At 41.5% G+C, this 21,582-nt stretch overlaps 1 protein-coding gene across 1 annotated transcript in view; it reads right to left on the bottom strand.

The window, feature by feature from the left end:
* Positions 1–21,582, bottom strand: part of C8H1orf174 (chromosome 8 C1orf174 homolog) — a 177,627-nt gene that overhangs the window by 137,094 nt on the left and 18,951 nt on the right. The window lies entirely within an intron of this gene.

The following is a 21,582-nucleotide window of genomic DNA, read 5'->3' as shown; positions in this document are numbered from 1 at the left end:
TTCTGCGGCAAAAAAAAATTAATTTCACAACAAAAATGACGCCATAAAAAAAACTGCATTTTGCGTCCTCGCGAGCCTAGTTTACCCGCGAAAATTTTGGAAAACAAAGTCAAACTGAAAAAAATGGAACCCCAGGTAAGAAAATGTTTTAAAATAATCTTCCCAAACATAAATTCCACACTGAAACTGATAGTTTGCAGAAAAGGGAAATAAACATAAACCTGACTCTTGGCAAATATAAGCAAATACATATATTTAAAACTTTATAAGCGCCAAACATAGCTGAGAGTATCTTAAAAAAATGATACATACTTACCGGAAGACACCCATCCACATATAGCAGACAGCCAAACCAGTACTGAAAAATATCAGCAGAGGTAATGGTATAGGAGTATAACGTCAATCTGAAAAGGGAGGCAGGGGATGAATCCCTGCGACCGATTACAGAGAGCCTTTGAAAGGATATCCCATGGGTGAAGCCACTAAATCAACAGGCAATACCCCCTTCAAATCCCTCTGACAAACACTGTACTCTGAGAGGAATCAGGCTTCAGAATGCTTAGAAGTGCCTATCACAGAAGAAATCAAACACAACTTACTTCACCACCTCCATAGGAGGCAAAGTTTGTAAAACTGAGGTGTATTTATAGGCATTTTGGAGGTTTGGGAAACTTTGCCCCCTCCTGGTAGGAATGTATATCCCATACGTCACTAGCTCATGGACTCTTGCCACTTACATGAAAGAAACATGATTTCTAGCTGTAGAGACTCCATACTGAGGAGAAAAAGCCAGGGAACCGTAAAAAAAATATATCACTTTTGGATTTTTTTAATAAATATTAGTGCACCAAGCATAAAACATATCCTAACTAAATAAAAAAATAAAAATGTTCCCCTGCCTAACTGGAGCCTGCTTTACTGAACCGCTCACTGCACTAAGCAGACGGCGGTTTTCTTAAAGGGTCAGTCACCTAATTATGAAAAGTGCCCCCAAAAAGGTATCCACAGAGGTGTGACAGGCTTCCCAGACTATGGCCCTGAGCGTGATAGGACAGGTAGGGACCTGAAAAGGAGAAAAAAAAAAAAAAATGAGGAGATCAGGTTAAGTCCCCTGGCTATGCTGTACCTGTGTCAGAGTACCTGCAAATAACCTCTAGGCTAGGTGGGTGCTGTGTAAAGTCACTTACCATACTCAACACCCCTCCACTGGCTTACCAGGCATGTCAATCCATGTCCATGCAGCTGCAGCAGTATCCAATAGAGAGCCCATCCTGTGCAGGTATCAAGTACCGCAAAGGATTGCAGTAGGAAATACCCGAGTCCCTAAGGGGGAGGCTATGGAGGAGTACCAGCGACCCCTGAGGGTAGCTATAGCTAAAGTCCCGTTAGGGAAATACTGTGCACATAACAGGGTATTCCTATGCCCCTGTATCATTCAGTTGCTGTGAAGAGACTTTTTGGTAAATTATACACCCAAGGACTTTAGGTCTCACATAGGTCTGAGCTCCCAATGTGTAATCCATAAGCAAGTAACTGGAACAACCTCTATTCTTAACCATCTCGTACGAAGCCAGGAGGGATGGGAGGTGGGAGATATTTTAAGTTCTGATATACATTTTTGACCTCCTCCCAGTGGCAAGAAATATATCCCATATATTATGGAGGACTGTTGACCATCATCATTTTACAAAAGAAAAATATATCCATTTTGTCTGTATAGTCAGGTGATCACTGTAATAATAGTGAACACCTTACAAGAAAAAAAGTGATTTTATTTCTGTTCTGCACAATGAAGCCTCTCTATCCTATATTATAACCCCCAAAAACCTATTTTGGCCCCTATATCATCTGCGGCTACCCATAAATGACAAATTAGTAAGGTGATCACAGCAACAGCAGTGGTCACTGGGATATTTTCAATATTATTTACTAATATCTATGCAAACCTAATACATATTTTTTAAAAGCCCCCCCCCCCACAGATATCTCACATTATAAATATAATAATGGCATATTGTGAATCTGCTGGGCCTGCTGAAAAAAACAAAACAAGGCTCAGCACAGGGGTGAAAAAAAGCTTAGCAGTGAAAGGGTTAGTAAAGGATACAAAGAGAATTAAGTAAAAACATAATTTATGCCTACCTGATAAATTCCTTTCTTTCCTGGTGTTGATAGCCCATGAACTTCCATACTTGTGGGAATTCACTACCTGGCCACCAGGAGGAGGCAAAGAGCATCCTACATTAAGTCTTTAAATAACCCTCCCACTTCCTCTCTCTCCCAGTAGTACGAATAGCCAAGGAAAAAAGAGAAAGAAGTAAAATAAGAGATAGTAGGGAAAGAGGTGCATACTAGAACTGCCGCCAACCTTGAAACACGGGTGGTTTGTGGACTATCACCACCAACTAAGGTAAGCATAACTTATAAGGTGTTGATTGTCTACGATATTCCTTACTTGTGGGAACTAATGCCCTATTTACCTAGAAAAAAAAACTCAAAAATGTACTACTGCAGAGGGAAACACATTTACAAAGAAAAATTATGCAAACCTCACCAGCTAAACATGTAGAATGGCATTCACCATACTCCCCAATCTTGAGAACAAGCAAATAGGCACATAAAAGGAGGAAATACCCCTCTTGAATAAAATGCACTTTAGACAGAAAACGAAACAGGAACTACGATAAACATAATGCAAACAAAAACTAGTTAAGCAGAGACTGCATAACCACAAAGGAAAAAAAGACCCAAACCTCTTAAAACCAATTTCTTTAATTAGAGAAACGGAAAAATAACAGGCCTGACCCAAACCAGAGTTTGAATAAATAGACCATGTGAATGACAAAACTGAAAAAAAAAAAACAAAGAAAGCAATTTACCAAAGGAGAGAACTCTTAACTCCAATGTTAAATATGTCTTACTTGCATAAACAGCAAAATGTGCTGAATCAATCAGTGAAATTCTCCAATGAATCCTTAAAGGAGCAATCAAGTCCAAAATAAACTTTGATGATTTAAATAGGGCATGTCATTTTAAACATCTTTCTAATTTACTTTTCTTTTATCACCAATTAATGTTTTGTTCTCTTGGTATTCTTAGTTGAAAGCTAAACCTAGGTAGGTTCATATGCACATCATTTAATATTTCACAATCTTCTACTCACAAACAACGATAAAAAACAAAACACGTAATATCCCAATCTACTACTGGAGTCCGGAGTTCCGTCTGAGTCAATCAGATGTTGCTAGTCCATGACGGCGTGTGACGTCACCACCCGGAAAAGACTGATATGACCCGCCTCTTCTCCTGTTAGTTGGGATGAGTTACACACAATCCTTGTGAGTAGAAGATTGTGAAATATTAAATTATTGTTGTTTTACATATTACACTAGTTTGGGCTTCTATGTTTTTGCACTTTCCGGTTGGAGGATCTGTGTGAAAATAGCAAACAATGCATTTTGAAGCGGACCATTGTCACACAACCCGAACCAGCACTGGAAAAGAAAATTGTAAATCTCTAGTTCAATTATCAAAAACAATTTAAAATCACTCGATCTCAAAATTAAAAACGTTAGATTGTAGGACCCCAGGTTCTCTCCTGTAAATCACGCTCTCTCATATAGCAAGAATATCCGAAACAATATTGGGAGTCTCATCCCAGGAGTCAACCAAAACTTCCTGATATTTGAGAACTCCAGACAACAGGACTGTCAAGAACCAGCCCTAGGAATTGAAGAAAAGCAGACTCCTGAACAGTTATAGACTTGAGCCATAACTTCAGAGAAATCCGAGTAGATATCTAAAATAGACAAAAACTGGAAATAAGGAACTTCTCCTACGAGCAAAACCCCCTGAAAAGGGAAGTTGACCTCACAGCATCCAGATCCTGCATGCACTGAAAAGGTGACTCTCTCTCTTTGAGAAACAGGAGTCAAAGAAAACATCAGAGGCTGCTCAGACCAAAAACATATCTGTACCCTAGAGACAAATCCCAGAACCTTGCGAAACAAAAAAAACCAAGCCCCTCACCTGCCGAGTAGGGCTGCAACTAACGATTATTTCATAATCGATTATTTTTTCGATTAATCGGTTAAAAAAAACAAACTATAAAAAACAATTTTTTTTTAACAATATACCATTTGGTGTACGGTTTATTAATCATCATGACTGCAGGGTGGGAGGGATTTAATTGGATGGGATTCAGCTTTTATATTAAAAGAAAAGATCAACTGCTGTGCTGTGAGTGCTTCTGTAACTGTTATAGGAATTTAGCACAGGGGTGTTAGGAGATGCGGGCACCGGGTCGCATGGAAGGGGAGGGGCTAAGGTCGGGATCAAGTTAGTAACTTCCTGGGAGCCAAGGGGATTAACAAACTCTGGTGGTCTGAGTCTCACTGTTTGATTTAACACTCCTTCCTGTGACTGCTTTTGTTAGGAATTTAGCACAGGGGTGTGAGGAGATCGTGGGGCACCGGGTCGCATGGAAGGGAAGGGGCTAAGGTCCGGATCAAGTTAGAAACTTGCTGGGAGCTCCCCTTGGCTCCCAGCAAGTTTCTAACTTGATCCGGACCTTAGCCCCTCCCCTTCCATACGACCCGGTGCCCCGCGATCTCCTTACACCCCTGTGCTAAATTCCTAACAAAAGCAGTCACAGGAAGGAATGTTGTTAAATCAAACACAGTGAGACTCAGACCACCAGAGCTTATGTTAATCCCCTTGGCTCCCAGCAAGTTACTTACTTGATCCGGACCTTAGCCTCCCCTTCCATGCAACCCAGTGCCCGCGTATCCCAACACCCCTGTGCTAAATTAGGAAGGAGTGTTGTTAAATCAAACAGAGAAGCTAGTACTATTACCCACCTTGCAGCAAATAGATGAAGTCAGGAGTCAAGACTCAGAAGTCTATCGCACTGTCACACTGACACTACACTTTTCTCTTTCTCTTCCCACACGTCTTCTCTGATCTCTTCTCTTTATCGCTCTGAAAATAGACACGCCTTCTCTAGTGTGGCTGCGTGCAAGCAGTCCAACTAATCGATAGACCAACTAATCGATAATGAAAATCGTTGACAACGATTTGCATTATCGATTATTATCGATTTAGTTGTTGCAGCCCTACTGCGGAGTAACAGAGAATGGTAGACTTTATATTATTTGGAACATAATCCAAAAAAAACTAACCCCTGGAGGTCTGTATCCTAAATGCTAAGGATATTAAGACTTCCCAGAAAGGAAAATCTGAAAGAACTAAAAGGAGAAATCTTAAAGTCCCCCTACTAGATTAAATGATAAAATAAATCATTTTAGAAATTAGCATACAAAAATAAATCTTAACCAGAATGCAAAAACATGCATTTGACCCTCTAATGGGATAATCCAGCCCAGACTATGTAAAAAATTCTATAGTAAAGAAAGAGAAAAATGAATCTAACTATGGAACCTTATTGTCGACAGAACCACAAGAGCACATCCTAAGCAACAGGAACTCAAACATGAAATATCCTGTAAAAACACCATCTGACATAAGTGTCAGATTACAGTAATGTACAATGATAGTACAACAACCAAAAATTAGTAGGGCCAAACAGGGAACATGCATTAGATAAATGATAAAAGTAATACCAGATATGGAAAATACTTTAGTAGCCACCTACAAGAAGCATCATACTGTAGAACAAAAAAGAATAGGAAGGTATGTACTCACAAGAAGTAGACTGTTGTACAGCAATCAGTAGGAATAATACTGAAGTACCAATCAGTAACGATTACGATATCGAAAATGGGAACATGGAAGATCCCCCCATATGTACAGAATCCAGTAGGCAAAAAACATTATACAGATATAAAAAATATTGCATTAACTACGTACAAATAAAAATTATTATTGTACAGCAAAAAGTAGTAGAATATAACATTACAAGTATGAAGAATACTGTAAGATCTAATGCATCTAAAAACACAAAAATTATTGTAAAACAAGAAATATCAGATATGTAATTTACTGTAGTGACAGTCGTACAAGTGACAGCGATAGCCGTACAAAGTATAGCCTCAATGTAGAATGCACTTGAATCTACATACATTGAAGAACGCTATTGCTTAGCAATAAGTAGAATAGTAGTACAAGTATACCAATTCTGTAGTATGCACTTACAAATACAATAGAGCAAAAATATATTACTTTACCCAAATGTTTTACTTTACCCAAAATATATTACTTTACCCAAATGTTTTATTTAATGATTCAGTCCATGCATGCCATTTTAAGCAACTTTCTAATGTACTTCTATTAATTTTTCTTCGTTCTTTTGCTATCTTTATTAGAAAAAACATAATTTATGCTTACCTGATAAATTTATTTCTCTTGTAGTGTATCCAGTCCACGGATCATCCATTACTTGTGGGATATTCTCCTTCCCAACAGGAAGTTGCAAGAGGATCACCCACAGCAGAGCTGCTATATAGCTCCTCCCCTAACTGCCATATCCAGTCATTCGACCGAAACAAGCCGAGAAAGGAGAAACCATAGGGTGCAGTGGTGACTGTAGTTTAATTAAAATTTAGACCTGCCTTAAAAGGACAGGGCGGGCCGTGGACTGGATACACTACAAGAGAAATAAATTTATCAGGTAAGCATAAATTATGTTTTCTCTTGTTAAGTGTATCCAGTCCACGGATCATCCATTACTTGTAGGATACCAATACCAAAGCTAGAGTACACGGATGATGGGAGGGACAAGGCAGGAACCACTGCCTGTAGAACCTTTCTCCCAAAAACAGCCTCCGAAGAAGCAAAAGTATCAAATTTGTAAAATTTTGAAAAGGTATGAAGCGAAGACCAAGTCGCAGCCTTGCAAATCTGTTCAACAGAAGCCTCATTTTTAAAGGCCCAGGTGGAAGCCACAGCTCTAGTAGAATGAGCTGTAATCCTTTCAGGGGGCTGCTGTCCAGAAGTCTCATAGGCTAAACGGATTATACTCCGAAGCCAAAAAGAAAGAGAGGTTGCCGAGGCCCTTTGACCTCTCCTCTGTCCAGAGTAAACAACAAACAGGTTAGATGTTTGATGAAAATCTTTAGTAGCTTGTAAGTAAAACTTCAAGGCACGGACTACGTCTAGATTTGCAAAAGACGTTCTTTCTTTGAAGAAGGATTAGGACACAATGATGGAACAACAATCTCTTGATTGATATTCTTGTTAGAAACCACCTTGGGTAAAAACCCAGGTTTAGTACGCAGAACTACTTTATCTGAATGAAAGATCAGATAAGGAGAATCACAATGTAAGGCAGATAACTCAGAGACTCTTCGAGCCGAGGAAATAGCCATCAGAAACAGAACTTTCCATGATAGAAGTTTGATATCAATAGAATGAAGGGGTTCAAACGGGACCCCTTGGAGAACTTTAAGAACCAAGTTTAAGCTCCATGGAGGAGCAACAGGTTTAAACACAGGCTTAATTCTAACTAAAGCCTGACAAAATGCCTGAACGTCTGGAACTTCTGCCAGACGCTTGTGTAAAAGAATAGACAGAGCAGAAATCTGTCCCTTTAAAGAACTAGCTGATAATCCTTTGTCCAAACCCTCTTGGAGGAAGGACAATATCCTAGGAATCCTAACCCTACTCCATGAGTAATTCTTGGATTCACACCAATGAAGATATTTACGCCATATCTTGTGGTAGATTTTCCTGGTGACAGGCTTTCGTGCCTGTATTAAGGTATCAATGACTGATTCGGAGAAGCCACGCTTTGATAGGATCAAGCGTTCAATCTCCATGCAGTCAGTCTCAGAGAAACTAGATTCGGATGATTGAAAGGACCTTGTATTAGAAGGTCTTGTCTCAGAGGCAGAGTCCACGGTGGAAAGGATGACATGTCCACCAGATCTGCATACCAGGTCCTGCGTGGCCACGCAGGCGCTATCAGAATCACCGATGCTCTCTCCTGTCTGATTTTGGCAATCAGTCGAGGGAGCAGAGGAAACGGTGGAAACACATAAGCCAGGTTGAAGAACCAAGGAGCTGCTAGAGCATCTATCAGCGTCGCTTCTGGGTCCCTGGACCTGGATCCGTAACAAGGAAGCTTGGCGTTCTGGCGAGACGCCATGAGATCCAGTTCTGGTTATACCCAACGACGGACCAGTTGAGCAAACACCTCCGGATGGAGTTCCCACTCCCCCGGATGAAAAGTCTGACGACTTAGAAAATCCGCCTCCCAGTTCTCTACGCCCGGGATATGGATCGCTGACAGGTGGCAAGAGTGAGACTCTGCCCAGCGAATTATCTTGGAGACTTCTGATATCGCTAGGGAACTCCTGGTTCCCCCTTGATGGTTGATGTAAGCCACAGTCGTGATGTTGTCCGACTGAAATCTGATGAACCTCAGTGTTGCTAACTGAGGCCAAGCTAGAAGAGCATTGAATATTGCTCTTAACTCCAGAATGTTTATTAGGAGGAGTTTCTCCTCCTGAGTCCATGAACTCTGAGCTTTCAGGGAGTTCCAAACTGCACCCCAACCTAGAAGGCTGGCATCTGTTGTTACAATTGTCCAATCTGGTCTGCGAAAGGTCATACCTTTGGACAGATGGACCTGAGATAACCACCAGAGAAGAGAATCTCTGGTTTCCTGATCCAGATTTAAAATGTAATAGTGTATAATTAGTGCGCCAACGGTCAGATAATCTGCTGTCGATATGACAGTGAAACAAAATCACATAGTTATAAAAAATCTAAATATAAATAACTATCAGATACAGATCGTTATAAAAAATTCCGATCAAGATAGGAAACAAGGAAGTTATTCCTAAATCGTGATATTGTGACGTGATACAGTGTTGTAATGGCAGTGAACACCCTAAATTAATATGGTAAAAAAACTGCAAGGCAAAATAGGTGATATGCACAGCAATGTGGTAGAATCATTAATAGATTCAATGATATAGTGCAATAGTCCCAATAATCAAAGTTCAAAGTTTTACATAAATGGTGGGCGTAATGTCCAAATCACAGGAGGCAAGTTCTTCTCCAAACGATCCCTGTTGGTTGATTATCAGAGCCGATTGTGGCTTTTTAAACTGTGCGGGCTATTTGTAAATACCGCACTGGGTAATTTCCCATTACACTCGTAACTTTGGAGGTGTGTAACTACAAGCACCTCATTGGATAGTTTACGCCAATGGAACTCCCAGCATGGGGACACACCCACGTACATGCGCAGTATGCATTTGGAGACGCTGTACTATTTGTTATAAGTTCGTGGTTTTTATGTGTTTCATTATACACTTATGCACCTGAGGAAACGGTCACGTACAGACCGAGAAACGTTGTGTTAATAAAGTCTCATTGATTTTAAGACTGCAGCCACGAACTTTCTTTTTATGACATCTATATTGCTAATATTGTAGTTTGTCATCACTATACAAACCACCTTTTGCCTTGCTGTATTACTCCCCCTCGGAGAGCACGGATCTGAATTGGATATCTGGATTTGGGGAAACCGCAAGTGAGTCCGTTTGGAACATTGGCTGGGAGCCAAGACCACCAGCGTAGCCATCCAAATTGGCAGAGACAAGCGGAACCTTACCACCACAGTGGAGTGGGAGTTAGCTGGACAACTCTGAGAGTCCAGGAGGCACCTGTGACACTTCTCAAGTGTCTTTCATCCTGTGAGTATTTGGTATATTTTCTAAGCGTGTCCCATCTCATTGGTAACCGCACTATGTTGGCACCTTCTTTTATCTTTTTTTCTATACTGATCCAGATTTAGTAGAGGGGACAAATCTGTGTAATCCCCATTCCACTGACTGAGCATGCATAATTGCAGCGGTCTGAGATGCAGGCGTGCAAATGGCACTATGTCCATCGCCGCTACCATTAAGCCGAATACTTCCATGCACTGAGCCACCATGGGGCGCGGAATGGAGTGAAGAACACGGCAAGCATTTAGAAGTTTTGATAACCTGGACTCCGTCAGGTAAATTTTAAATTCTATAGAATCTATTAGAGTCCCTAGGAAGGAAACACTTGTGAGAGGAGATAGAGAACTCTTTTCTTTGTTCCCTTTCCACCCATGTGACCTCAGAAATGCCAGAACTATCTCTGTATGAGACATGGCAATTTGAAAGCTTGACGCCTGTATCAGGATGTCGTCTAGATAAGGAGCCACCGCTATGCCTCGCGGTCTTAGAACCGCGAGAAGTGAGCCCAGAACCTTTGTAAAAATTCTTGGAGCTGTAGCCAACCCGAATGGAAGAGCTACAAATTGGTAATGCCTGTCTAGAAAGGCAAACCTCAGGAACCGATGATGATCCTTGTGAATCGGAATGTGAAGGTAGGCATCCTTTAAGTCCACTGTGGTCATGTACTGACCCTCTTGGATCATGGGTAAAATGGTTCGAATAGTTTCCATCTTGAATGATGGAACTCTGAGGAATTTGTTTAAGAGCTTTAGATCCAAAATTGGTCTGAAGGTTCCCTCTTTTTTGGGAATCACAAACAGATTTGAATAAAACCCCTGTCCTTGTTCCGTCCGCGGAACTGGATGGATCACTCCCATTACAAGGAGGTCTTGCACGCAGCGTAGGAATGCCTCTTTCTTTATCTGGTTTGCAGATAATCTTGAAAGGTGAAATCTCCCTTGTGGAGGAGAAGCTTTGAAGTCCAGAAGATATCCCTGAGATATGATCTCCAACGCCCAGGGATCCTGAACATCTCTTGCCCACGCCTGGGCGAAGAGAGAGAGTCTGCCCCCTACTAGATCCGTTGCCGGATAGGGGGCCGTTCCTTCATGCTGTCTTGGAGGCAGCAGCAGGCTTTCTGGCCTGCTTGCCCTTGTTCCAGGACTGGTTAGGTTTCCAGGCCTGCTTGGATTGAGCAAAAGTTCCCTCTTGTTTTGAAGCAGAGGAAGTTGATGCTGCACCTGCCTTGAAATTTCGAAAGGCACGAAAATTAGACTGTTTGGCCCTTGATTTGGCCCTGTCCTGAGGAAGGGTATGACCCTTACCTCCAGTAATGTCAGCAATAATCTCTTTCAAACCAGGCCCGAATAAGGTCTGCCCCTTGAAAGGAATGTTGAGTAATTTAGACTTTGAAGTCACATCAGCTGACCAGGATTTAAGCCATAGCGCCCTACGCGCCTGGATGGCGAATCCGGAATTCTGAGCAGTTAGTTTAGTCAAATGAACAATGGCATCAGAAACAAATGAGTTAGCTAGCTTAAGTGTTCTAAGCTTGTCAATAATTTCAGTCAATGGAGCTGTATGGATGGCCTCTTCCAGGGCCTCAAACCAGAACGACGCCGCAGCAGTGACAGGCGCAATGCATGCAAGGGGCTGTAAAATAAAACCTTGTTGAATAAACATTTTCTTAAGGTAACCCTCTAATTTTTTATCCATTGGATCTGAAAAAGCACAACTGTCCTCAACCGGGATAGTGGTACGCTTTGCTAAAATAGAAACTGCTCCCTCCACCTTAGGGACTGTCTGCCATAAGTCCCGTGTAGTGGCATCTATTGGAAACATTTTTCTAAATATAGGAGGTGGGGAAAAAGGCACACCGGGTCTATCCCAGTCCTTACTAATAATTTCTGTAAGCCTTTTAGGTATTGGAAAAACATCAGTACTCACCGGCACTGCATAGTATTTATCCAGTCTACACAATTTCTCTGGCACTGCAATTGTGTCACAGTCATTCAGAGCAGCTAATACCTCCCCAAGCAATACACAGAGGTTCTCAAGCTTAAATTTAAAATTAGAAATCTCTGAATCAGGTCTCCCCGAGTCAGAGATGTCCCCCACAGACTGAAGCTCTCCGTCCTCAGGTTCTGCATATTGTGACGCAGTATCAGACATTGCTCTTACAGCATCTGCGCGCTCTGTATCTCGTCTAACCCCAGAGCTATCGCGCTTGCCTCTTAATTCAGGTAATCTGGCTAATATCTCTGACAGGGTATTATTCATGATTGCAGCCATGTCCTGCAAAGTAATCGCTATGGGCGTCCCTGATGTACTTGGCGCCATATTAGCGTGCGTCCCTTGAGCGGGAGGCGAAGGGTCCGACACGTGGGGAGAGTTAGTCGGCATAACTTCCCCCTCGACAGACCCCTCTGGTGACAATTCTTTTATAGATAAAGACTGATCTTTACTGTTTAAGGTGAAATCAATACATTTAGTACACATTCTCCTATGGGGCTCCACCATGGCTTTTAAACATAATGAACAAGTAGTTTCCTCTGTGTCAGACATGTTTGTACAGACTAGCAATGAGACTAGCAAGCTTGGAAAACACTTTAAACCAAGTTAACAAGCAATATAAAAAAAGTTACTGCACCTTTAAGAAAAACACATTTTGACAAAATTTGAAATAACAGTGAAAAAAGGCAGTTACACCAACGAAATTTTTACAGTGTATGTAACAAGTTAGCAGAGCATTGCACCCACTTGCAAATGGATGATTAACCCCTTAATACCAAAAACAGAATAATAAATGACAAAAACGTTTTTAAAACCAGTCACAACAACTGCCACAGGTCTACTGTGGTTGTTACCCTCCTCAAATACGACTTTTGAAGCCTTTTGAGCCCTTCAGAGATGTCCTGTATCATGCAGAAGGAAGCTGAGTGTCTCTGTCTGTAATTTTAGCTGCGCAGAAAAGCGCTAAAATAGGCCCCTCCCACTCATATTACAACAGTGGAAAGCCTCAGGAAACTGTTTCTAGGCAAAAATCAAGCCAGCCATGTGGAAAAAAACTAGGCCCCAATAAGTTTTATCACCAAACATATATAAAAACGATTAACATGCCAGCAAACGTTTTATATTACACTTTTATAAGCGTATGTATCTCTGTTAATAAGCCTGATACCAGTCGCTATTAAATCACTGCATTTAGGCTTAACTTACATTAATCCGGTATCAGCAGCATTTTCTAGCAAATTCCATCCCTAGAAAAAACAGAATTTATGCTTACCTGATAAATTACTTTCTCCAACGGTGTGTCCGGTCCACGGCGTCATCCATTACTTGTGGGATATTCTCCTCCCCTACAGGGAAAGGCAAGGAGAGCACACAGCAAGAGCTGTCCATATAGCTCCCCCTCCGGCTTCGCCCCCCAGTCATTCGACCGACGGTTAGGAGAAAAAGGAGAAACTATAGGGTGCTGTGGTGACTGTAGTGTATAAAGAAAAAGAAAAATTTTTCAAACCTGATTAAAAAACCAGGGCGGGCCGTGGACCGGACACACCGTTGGAGAAAGTAATTTATCAGGTAAGCATAAATTCTGTTTTCTCCAACATTGGTGTGTCCGGTCCACTGCGTCATCCATTACTTGTGGGAACCAATACCAAAGCTTTAGGACACGGATGAAGGGAGGGAGCAAATCAGGTTACCTAAACAGAAGGCACCACGGCTTGCAAAACCTTTCTCCCAAAAACAGCCTCCGAAGAAGCAAAAATATCAAATGTGTAAAATTTGGCAAAAGTGTGCAGAGAAGACCAAGTTGCTGCCTTACATATCTGATTAACAGAAGCCTCGTTCTTGAAGGCCCATGTGGAAGCCACAGCCCTAGTGGAGTGAGCTGTGATTCGTTCAGGAGGCTGCCGTCCGGCAGTCTCATAAGCCAATCGGATAATGCTTTTCAGCCAGAAAGAAAAAGAGGTAGCAATAGCTTTTTGTCCTCTCCTCTTACCAGAGTAAATGACAAACAAGGATGAGGTTTGTCTAAAATTCTTTGCTGCTTCTAAATAGAACTTTAAAGCACGGACTACATCTAAATTGTGTAACAAAACGTTCCTTCTTTGAAACTGGATTCGGGCACAGAGAAGGAACAACTATTTCCTGGTTAAAATTCTTGTTGGAAACAACTTATGGAAGAAAACCAGGCTTGGTACGCAAAATAACCTTATCTGAATGGAACACCAGATAGGGTGGATCACACTGCAAAGCAGATAATTCAGAAACTCTTCTAGCAGAAGAAATAGCAACCAAAAACAGAACTTTCCAAGATAGCAACTTGATATCTATGGAATGTAAGGGTTCAAACGGAACCCCCTGAAGAACTGAAAGAACTGAATTTTGACTCCAAGGAGGAGTCAAGGGTCTGTAAACAGGTTTGATTCTGACCAAAGCCTGTACAAAAGCTTGTACCTCTGGCACAGCTGCCAGTTGTTTGTATAACAAGACAGATGAAGCAGCAATCTGTCCTTTTAGAGAACTCGTTGACAATCCCTTATCCAAACCTTCTTGGAGAAAGGAGAGGAATTTTAATCTTACTCCAGGAGAATCCCTTGGATTCACACCAACAGATATATCTTTTCCATATTTTATGGTAAATCTTTTTCTGGCTTGGACCAGAGTATCTATCACTGAATCTGAAAACCCACGCTTGGATAAAATCAAACGTTCAATTTCCAAGCAGTCAGCTGCAGAGAGACTAGATTTGGATGTTCGAATGGACCTTGTACTAGAAGATCCTGTCTCAAAGGTAGCTTCCATGGTGGAGCCGATGACATATTCACCAGGTCTGCATACCAAGTCCTGCGCAGCCACGCAGGAGCTATCAGAATCACCGAGGCCTTCTCCTGTTAGATCCTGGCTACAAGCCTGGGAAGGAGAGGGAATGGAGGAAACGCGTAAGCTAGGTTGAACGACCAAGGCGCCACTAATGCATCCACTAGAGTGGCCTTGGGATCCCTGGATCTGGACCCGTAGCAAGGAACCTTGAAGTTCTGACGAGACGCCATCAGATCCATGTCTGGAATGCCCCATAATTGAGTCAACTGGGCAAACACCTCCGGGTGGAGTTCCCACTACCCCGGATAGAAAATCTGACGACTCAGATAATCCGCCTCCCAGTTGTCTACTCCTGGGATGTGGATTGCAGATAGGTGGCAGGAGTGATCCTCCGCCCATTTGATGATCTTGGATACCTCTCTCATCGCCAAGGAACTCCTTGTTCCTCCCTGATGGTTGAACAGTCGTCATGTTATCTGACTGGAATCTTATGTATCCGGCCTTTGCTAGATGAGGTCAAGCCCGGAGAGCATTGAATATCGCTCTCAGTTCCAGGATGTTGATCGGGAGAAGAGACTCTTCCCGAGACCATAAACCCTGAGTTTTCAGGGAATCCCAGACCGAGCCCCAGCCTGATAGACTGGCGTCGGTCGTGACAATGACCCACTTTGGTCTGCAGAAACTCATTCCCTGAGACAGGTGATCCTGTCTACTGGAGCATGCACAGTTGTAATGGTCTTAGATGAATTCGAGCAAAAGGAACTATGTCCATTGCTGCAACCATCAACCCTACTACTTCCATGCACTGAGCTATGGAAGGCTGCAGAATAGAGAGAAGAACTTGACAAGCGTTTAGAAGCTTTGACTTTCTGACTTCTGTCAGGAAGATCTTCATTTCAAAAGAATCTATTATTGTTCCCAAAAAGGGAACTCTTGTCGACAGAGACAGGGAACTCTTTTCTACGTTCACCTTCCACCCGTGAGATCTGAGAAAGGCTAGAACAATGTTTGTATGAGCCTTTGCTTTGGAAAGAGACGACGCTTGGATTAGAATGTCGTCCAGATAAGGTGCCACTGCAATACCCCTTGGTCTTAGAACCGCTAGAAGGTACCCGAGCACCTTTGTGAAAATTCTTGGAGCAGTGGCTAGCCCGAATGGGAGAGCCATGAACTGATAATATTTGTCCATAAAGGCGAACCTTAGGAACTGATGATGATCTTTGTGGATTGGAATATGTAGATACGCATCCTTTAAATCCACGGTAGTCATAAATTGACCCTCCTGGATTGAAGGTAAAATTGTTCAAATGGTTTCCATTTTGAACGATGGAACTCTGAGAAATTTGTTTAGAATTTTTAAATCCAGAATTGGTCTGAAAGTTCCCTCTTTTTTTGGGAACTACCAACAGATTTGAGTAAAACCCCTGACCTTGTTCCACAGTTGGAACTGGGTGTATCACTCCCATCTTTAACAGGTCTTATACACAATGTAAGAATGCCCGTCTCTTGATTTAGTTTGAAGATAAGTGAGACATGTGGAACCTTCCCCTTGGGGGTAGTTCCTTGAATTCAAGAAGATAACCCTGAGAGACTATTTCTAGTGCCCAGGGATCCTGAACATCTCTTGCCCAAGCCTGAGCAAAGAGAGAGAGTCTGCCCCCTACTAGATCCGGTCCTGGATCGGGGGCTACCCCTTCATGCTGTTTTGGTAGCAGCAGCAGGCTTCTTGGCCTGTTTACCCTTGTTCCAGCCTTGCATTGGTTTCCAAGCTGGTTTAGTCTGGGAAGCGAGTTGGAAGCCGGTCCGTTCCGTTCCTGAAATTGCGAAAGAAACGAAAATTGGACTTATTCTTAGCCTTGAAAGGTCTATCTTGTGGGAGGGCATGGCCCTTTCCCCCAGTGATGTCTGAAATAATCTCTTTCAATTCTGGCCCAAAAAGGGTCTTACCTTTGAAAGGGATATTAAGCAATTTTGTCTTGGAAGATACATCCGCCGACCAAGACTTTAGCCAGAGCGCTCTGCGCGCCACAATTGCAAACCCTGAATTTTTCGCCGCTAACCTCGCTAACTGCAGAGTGGCGTCTAAAATAAAGGAATTATCTATCTTAAGTGCGTGAATTCTGTCCATGACTTCCTCATACGGAGTCTCCCTACTGAGCGACTTTTCCAGTTTCTCGAACCAGAACCACGCCACTGTAGTGACAGGAATAATGCACGAAATAGGTTGAAGGAGGTAACCTTGCTGTACAAAAATCTTTTTAAGCAAACCCTCCAATTTTTTATCCATAGGATCTTTGAAAGCACAATTGTCTTCAAAGGGAATGGTCATGCGTTTGGCTAGAGTAGAAACCGCCCCCTCGACCTTAGGGACTGTTTGCCATAAGTTCTTCCTGGGGTCGACCATAGGGAACAATTTCTTAAATATAGGAGGAGGGACAAAAGGTATGCCTGGCTTCTCCCACTCCTTATTCACTATGTCCGCCACCCGTTTAGGTATCGGAAAGGCATCAGGGTGCACCGGGACCTCTAGGAACTTGTCCATCTTGCACAATTTTTCTGGGATGACCAGATTGTCACAATCATCCAGAGTAGATAGCACCTCCTTAAGTAATGCGCGGAGATGCTCTAATTTAAATTTAAATGTCACAACATCAGGTTCTGCCTGCTGAGAAATTCTTCCTGTATCAGAAATTTCTCCATCTGACAAACCCTCCCTCACTGCCACTTCAGACTGGTGTGAGGGTATGACAGAAAAATTATCATCAGCGCCCTCCTACTCTACAGTGTTTAAAACAGAGCAATCGCGCTTTCTCTGAAATGCTGGCATTTTGGAAAAAATATTAGCTATGGAGTTATCCATTACTGCCGTCAATTGTTGCATAATAACAAGCATTGGCGCGCTAGAAGTACTAGGGGTCGCCTGCGCGAGCATAACTGGTATAGACACAGAAGGAGAAGATGTAGAACTATCTCTACTTCCTTCATCTGAGGAATCATCCTGGGTAATCTTACTATTTGTGACAATACTGTCCTTACTGTGTTTGGACGCTATGGCACAATTATTACATATATTTGAAGGGGGAACCACATTGGCTTCCATACATACAGAATATGAGCTATGTGAAGGTACAGACATGTTAAACAGGCTTAAACTGGTTAATAAAGTACAAAAACCGTTTTAAAACAAAACCGTTACTGTCTCTTTAAATGTTAAACAGGGCACACTTTATTACTGAATATGTGAAAAACTATGAAGGAATTATCCAATCTTTACCAAATTTTCACCACAGTGTCTTAATGCATTCAAAGTATTGCACCCCAATTTTCAAGCTGTTAACCCTTAAAATGCAATTTTAACCCCACTACAGTCCCAGCCACAGCCTTTGTTGTGACTTCAACTATCCCAGGGGGGTATTTCAAGCCTTCTAGGAACGTTTTCAGTGTACACCAGACCCTCTCACATGCATCTGCATGCACTGTACTTAAAAGAAACTGCGCAATAATGGCGCGAAAATGAGGCTCTGCCTAATACAGTGAAAGGCCCTTCCTGACTGGGAAGGTGTCTTAACTAGTGCCTGGCGATAGAAAAACGTTCCCCAAATAATAAAAGTGTGAAATCCACTTCAAACTTTAAATAAAAACTTAAATAAACAATCGATTTAGCCCTTAAGAGTGTCCACCAGTTAATAGCCCATAATAAGCCCTTTATTCTTTCTAAGTCTAAGAAAATGGCTTACCGATCCCCATGAGGGAAAAATGACAGCCTTCCAGCATTACACAGTCTTGTTAGAAAATGGCTAGTCATACCTTGAGCAGAAAAGTCTGCAAACTGTTCCCCCCAACTGAAGTTCTCTCATCTCAACAGTCCTGTGTGGGAACAGCAATCGATTTTAGTTACTGCTGCTAAAATCATACTCCTCTTTTAAACAGAACTCTTCATCTCATTCTGTTTCAGAGTAAATAGTACATACCAGCACTATTTTAAAATAACAAACTCTTGATAGAAGAAAATAAAAAACTACAACTAACACCACAAACTCCTCACCATCCCCGTGGAGATGCTACTTGTTCAGAGCGGCAAGGAGAATGACCGGGGGGCGGAGCCAGAGGGGGAGCTATATGGACAGCTCTTGCTGTGTGCTCTCCTTGCCTTTCCCTGTAGGGGAGGAGAATATCCCACAAGTAATGGATGACGCCGTGGACCGGACACACCAATGTTGGAGAAATGTTAACTGCACATACCTTATTGCAGGAAAACCTGCACGCCATTCCCCCCCCTCAGAATATGTGAGAACGGCAGTGGATCTTAGTTACTTCTGCTAAGATCATAGAAATCGCAGGCAGATTCTTCTTCTAAATACTGGGACACCACTCTCCTCTTACTACGTCCATCTTTGTTCAGAGTTGCAAGAGAATGACTGGATATGGCAGTGAGGGGAGGAGCTATATAGCAGCTCTGCTGTGGGTGATCCTCTTGCAACTTCCTGTTGGGAAGGAGAATATCCCACAAGTAATGGATGATCCGTGGACTGGATACACTTAACAAGAGAAAGAAGGAATATAAGCATAGGAGCCGGACCATTTTTGGTTCAGCACTATCCAGGTGCTGAACCAAAGATGGGCTGGCTCGTAAATTTCAAATAAAAAAACCAAGAGAACGAAGAAAAATTAAAAAAAAAATTAAAAAAAAAAAAAAATCGATAATAGAAGTAAATTAGAAAATTGCTTAAAATTACATGCTCTATCTGAATCATGAAAGAAAATATTTGGGTTCAGTATCCATTTAATATGTAAATTACTGTAGGAACTACATGCACACAAATTATTGCACAGCAATAAGAAGAAATAGAATAGTAGTGCACGTATAACATTACTGTAGGATGCACCTGCAAATAAAATAGGACTAAACTATAATACCCAATATGGATGTAATAGCTAAATACATTTAAGTTATTGCACAGCAAAAAAGAATATATAGAATAGTAGTAAAAGCATACCATTACTGTAGAATGCACTTTCAAATAGAATAGTGCAAAACAACAATGCTCAACATAAAAAGTACTGTAGATATACATATACTCAAGTTATTGCGCAGCAAGATTTTGAGCTTTTCAGTTGTTATTAAAAATGGAAGTGCAGAACAATGTTATATTCTACACAGCCATTGGTTGCACACTCTAGTGACCTATTTATAACTGTCTCTAATTGGTCACAACAGGGAAGGTAATCTAAGTTACAACATGGCAGCTCCCATTGTTTTATAGACACCAGAACTTTACAATTATTTTGTTAATATTTAAACAGCTAATGAAACATTGAAAACTACATCTACATGTTATTCTCAGACTAATCTTTTCTATGAATGCATTATTCTATTTAGTGTTTAATGTCCCTTTAAACACTATATGAAAATAACTGTAGGTCTACATATACCCGAGTACATTATTGCACAAAAATAAATAGAAATAGGATAGTATTACAAATATACCATTACTGTCACAATAATGCAAAGCTAGAAGATATACACACATAATCATATTATTGCACAGCAATATTGATGTAATAAATAAATACAAGTATTACAAATACTGTAGAATTCGGTCTTCTGAAAGTTAATATAGAGATTAACCTACACCATTGAGTTCCTTAATTGCTAAATGAATTAAAAAATTCATAAGCAAATTATGCATGGTAAAAATGCCTGAAGTAGACAGATTTAAAAAGGACACTTGAGCGTCCTAAATCCCAGACCCAGAGTGCCTTAATTAGAGAAAAATGCAGAAAGCTAAGGAGATGCATATCCTGAGCCCAGCACCGGTGCATACCCTCTCCCGGTGTGGCAACAAAACAGACATCATAAGGGAACGGAAGGGAGACCCACTCACCATAAGAAAAAAATGTTTAAGGAACAAACAAAATGTGTAGTATAGGAACAGCAAAGTCCTACCCTATTGCAACACTATTTGCTACACATGTGCAGAGGAGCCCTTAGCCGCTCAATAATGGCGGTCACTATAGACTGACACGGCAAACAATGTATCCCCCATTGCAGCGTGGATTGCATAACACAGCTTGCAGAAAGCGCACCAAAAACGAAAACCACAAAAGATCGTAGTCCACTCCATTGACTGGACCAATGCCCTGAGCTCAGTCACCTTGCTCACTGTACCGCTAGAGTAGTTCTAGGGCAGATGAGAGTTCTAGAGGCAGAATGAAGGGGAGACTTGGGCACAGCACCTGCCTGTGATAATAAGAGCAGCTAAACCAGTCGAAATGCGCCAGTTATATGCACACAAACAATATAAAATGTCTTAAGGGAAAATAAAATATAAACCTCTATGAGAATAATAAAAAAATTACTCTTATAGTCTATTGTACACCATATTTTAGTACTGTGTGCTATTGTACAAGTACAGATGTAGATTACAGGAGCAACTATTAAAACTGTACTGCAGTCATGGGCTATGATACAACAAGTGCAGCCATTAAGGGCTCGTAGGCTGAGAGAAAATATGGGTACTTACCCAGCAACAGAACCGTTCAGTGTTCTTACCCCCATTGCAGTCCTAGGAGACAGTAGATAGTCCATCCGGTGCGGTAACGAACAGTAGAGGATATAGGAGTACACTTTATGGCCAAACATGAGGAGGCTAAAGAACTATCCCAGCGACACCCGTGGCACGCTTGTGACTACAACTCCAACAAGGAGATGTATATCTGCACAGCCAGTACTCTCCTTAAAGGGCTACTAAACCCAAAATCTTTCTTTCATGATTCAGATAGAGAATAGAAATTTAAACAACATTACAATTTACTTCCATTATTTATTTTGCTTAATTTTTTAAATATCCTTAGTTAAAGAAAAAGCAATGCACATGGTGAGCCAATCACACAAGGCTTCTATGTGTAGCAACCAATCAGCAGCTAGTGAGCATATCTAGATATGCTTTTCATCAAAGAATATCAAGAGATTAAAACAAATTTGAAAATATAAGTAAATTAGAAAGATGTTTAAAATTGCATTCTCTTTCTAAATCATAAAAGAAAAAATGTGGGTGGCATGTCCCTTTAAGATCTCTCT

Source organism: Bombina bombina, chromosome 8, assembly GCF_027579735.1.
Source record: "Bombina bombina isolate aBomBom1 chromosome 8, aBomBom1.pri, whole genome shotgun sequence".
In the NCBI taxonomy this organism is placed as follows: Eukaryota; Metazoa; Chordata; class Amphibia; order Anura; family Bombinatoridae; genus Bombina; species Bombina bombina.
The sequence above is the reverse complement of the archived record's forward strand: the minus strand, read 5'-3'. Positions and strand labels throughout refer to the sequence as shown.